Raw genomic sequence first — 3941 nt, 5'->3', positions numbered from 1 at the left:
ATAACTATAACTAGTTAACTTATAACTATGCTAAAAATGCAGCGTATCTCATTGCAATTTTGATTTGCATTTGATTGAACACTTTCTATGTGTTTCTGGGTCATTTAAATATCTGTTTCAATAAACTGATAGGCAAATCATTTGTGCTCTTCTAATATCCTGTTTGTTAGTATATGTTTGTGGTACACACTAAGTATATTCATCTTGGGGCATTGGTAAGTAAAGATGTCACCTCTTAAACCTTCTCACGTCTCCTTCCCTTCTACTCCCTTCCACCTCCACTAATTTTGCATTCTTGCTTCCTGTTGTCTATCTTTTATTTTACCCTTTAATTTATTTGTGTTTAAGGTTTCTCATACAGGAGAAACCAGCCATATTTAAGCTTCTGGGTCTTACTTATTGTGGCCTCAAGGTGCATCCATTTTCTTACAAATGACTCAAATTTCACCTTCTTTATGACTGAGTAGTACTCAATTCTGCCTAACTCAGTTTCTTTATCCACTCATCTGTTGAAAGGCCCATAGGCTGGCTGCTTCACAGGTTCAGTTATTGTGGGTTGTGCAGCTAGAAACATGGGCATGAATGTTATCACTGTAATAGGATGACTTTAAGTCTTTCAGGAAAACACCCAAAAGCACTAGAGCTGGGTCCGATATATTTTCTATTTTTACTTGTTTGAGGAATCCCCATTACTAATTCCCATAGTAGTTGTACTAGTTTATACTTTCACCAACAACAAAGAATGGTTCCTTTTTCCCTACAATCTCACCAGTATTGTTGTTGTCGTCGTCGTTGTTGTTTTATATATTTGGTACAGGGTCTCACTACGCAGCGCAGGCTCGTGGTGATCCTCCTGTTTTCAGCCTCCCCAACACTGGGATTACAGGAGTGCACCCCCACACCTGGTCTCGGTGGCCAGCTCAGTGTCCCCAGGTGTGGGGCCAGTGCAGCATGTGGTAGTCTTTCTTTTCCCTTCTGCTGAGCTTTCTAGGAATAAAAAATGCTAGCAGGCAGCTTGTTACCTCTAGGGATTCACATATCTGAAAAGGGAGGCATGATGACAGGAGGTGAGTGAGATAGGAGACATGCAAGCCCACATGTTTGACAACATTTGAGCTCCTAGATCCAGCCTTGCCTGAAGACAGTGTTATCTAGAATTTTCTGTTATGTGAACCAATCTGTTTGTGTGTGTGTGATTACTAGGTTAAGCTGAATTTCTAAGATTGAAATCAAAGCCATCATATGTCCTACAGGAAAGAAGAAAGTTGGTACTTAAATTAAATCAACCCTAGAAAGGCAAATTCTGAAGATCATGAGGGATGACACCAAATACCTCAGCAGCAGTGCCTAGAATCATCACCCCTTCCACCCATACTCAGCCTGCAATTTTTAGAAAAGCAGGACTAGCAGAAGAAGGAGGAATTGGCCACCAGTGTGCAGAGTCCAGCGCAGCAAGTCTCTTATCTCTCCACTAAAAAGATTTAGTACTGAAAAGCCGCAATGAAGTCTCATATTCGTAAAATTCATTACAGTCATAAAAAGCACCACCACTCACATATTTTCATGAGCTATTAAAGCAAACAGTTAAAACTAAAGCCCATTTGGTATCCAATATCCTTCACATGATCGTATTTTTTCATGTATTTGTGAAGCAACACAATTTGGTTAACTGCAATACATCTCCCTATAACTGATTCAGATTTCCACATTCTCTCTTGCATTCCCAAACAATAAACCTCAATTTCCCCGCATCTAATTGAAAACCTACACAGACTTATATCACAATGTGAAATCCATTCTGTTTTCTCTCCTTGCTGTTCTCAACTGGCCTGTCATTTAAACAACTCTAGAAGAAATCTTCACAAATACTGAGCACTGTGAAAGTAAGAATAATACAAAGGAAGAGTTTTGCACTTATTTGACAACTAAGATGTAGCCAGCATATCAGATGTTGCTTTATTTATTTTAATACTGACCCTAATCTTTGCAAGAAGTATTATTGCCTCCATTTCTCTGATGGAAAAATCTTCAATGAGAGTAAGTTATTGACCTGAGTTGAAACCACTAGAAGGTAGCTGTGGCAGACATCAGAGGTTGTTCGTCTAGGACAATTTTCTTTCTATAAGAATGAACATGCTAGTTGTTTGGGCAGTTTTATTTATTTTTTTTCCAAAATTTTATTGATAAACAGCAATGAGACAGTTTCAAATCAAATCGGAGTACAGTTTCAACAAATAACATACTGCATATATTCTTCTTAGTGGTTAATTGCTGTACAAGATGCGGACTTGTGATCCTCTTTACAAACACCATTAGAACAAATCCCTCTATTCGTTAAGAGAATGCAACTATATATCTATCCCAACCACTTTGAATACACAGATACAAAATGGACATTCATAGGTATACCCCATTTTTTCTAAGTTCCGTTATTGAATATTATAGGTGTGTAAACTCAGCAAAATATTCTAAAAGAGTCCAGTAGCCCATAATAGCATTGGGTCTTCTGTTTAACTGGCAATGTCAGAAATTATTGACCTGAGTCCCCCACAGCTCAACTTAACAGCATGGCTATTACATCCTATATTTCGTCTTCATACTTTTCTACTGGATGGATAAGACCAAGGTAAAGCAGGACCTGTGCAATAAGAGTTGTAGCTTTTTGGTCTGAGAAGGTCAGTGAAATCCCCTCAGGATTTATCCTGAGATCCTGTACCTCAGATTGTAGATCCTTTGTCAGTGTCAGCCATGTGGATGAGTCACGGCCATTGCTTGGCCAATGTGCTCTCCGTGAAAGTCTGAGAGAGTGTTTTTCTCCCCATGTGACTCTCCTTAGGCACACTCTACGTCATCGATCACTTTCCTCTTTGGCCCCATAATCTTCTTGATCAGAAAATTTGGGACACTACCGAGGTACATGACGTTACAGTACAAGTTCTCATATGTCCTGAGTCTTGATTGACCTTAGAAGGTTAAGGCCAAAATGTTGGCTTTCCTTGTAGCCCTCCTTTTTCTCTAATTTTGGTCTCATTTGGGCAGTTTTAAATGCTGGCTATGTTCTATCTTATGCTTCTTTGTTGCTCTGGCCTGAGTATATCACCCAATTTGGCCAACAGGGCCTGTGTTAGTTATTCGTGGTGTCAACTTGAATAAGAAACACCCTGCAGATTGGTCTAGCACAATTCTCTCTGGGTGTAGATAACTGACTCACAGAAGATGGAAGACACAGCCTGGGCGTGGATGGCAGCAACCAATAGGCTTGCAGCCTGGAGGGAATAAAAAGGGAAAGAAAAAGGAAGTCCAGGAGGAATTGAGCTCAAGCTGTTCAACTTTTGACTGGATCCTCTGGCTGTCCGGCACTCAGATGGCCCTTTGGGATTCTTCCATACCTAACTCTGCAGGTGGCCATTATTGCCTACTTTGTAAACCCTTTACATATATATACATATATGCATATATATTATACATGTAATATATATATATATATGCATGCATCATATATATTATATATTACATATATTCCTTAAATAAACCCTAACTGGTATAGGCCCAGAGAGGGATTTTTTTTTTTTTTGCTCCAAATGCCTTCAGGGCAAGTTTGGCTGGCTTGAGTTGTGGGGATCCAACCACAGCAACCTGAGCCTGACTGCTTGGTTGAACCAGCCACTTAAAGAACTGAGCTAAGGGGCAGGCCCCCTAGGCCCAGAAAGGAAAAGACTTCTGGGTGTTTTAGGAAAGTTCTCTCCCTGATTAAGAAAACAAAGTCAAACACACACACACACACACACACACACACACACACACACACACACACACGAAGCAGCTGTTCACTCTTTCTCTTGCTTTTGGGGATCCAACCACAGCAACCTGAGCCTGACTGCTTGGTTGAACCAGCCACTTAAAGAACTGAGCTAAGGGGCAGGCCCCCTAGGCCCAGAAAG

General features: G+C 40.3%; 1 pseudogene; it reads right to left on the bottom strand.

Moving 5' to 3' along the window:
* Positions 1 to 3173: 3173 nt before the first annotated feature.
* The window catches only part of LOC105743206, an 11667-nt pseudogene continuing 10899 nt past the window's right edge, over positions 3174 to 3941 (bottom strand).

The sequence above is a fragment of the Octodon degus genome, unplaced genomic scaffold (assembly GCF_000260255.1).
Source record: "Octodon degus isolate 3935 unplaced genomic scaffold, OctDeg1.0 scaffold00006, whole genome shotgun sequence".
Lineage (NCBI taxonomy): Eukaryota > Metazoa > Chordata > Mammalia > Rodentia > Octodontidae > Octodon > Octodon degus.
Note: the sequence above shows the minus strand (reverse complement) of the source record. Positions and strands in the feature narration are given on the sequence as shown.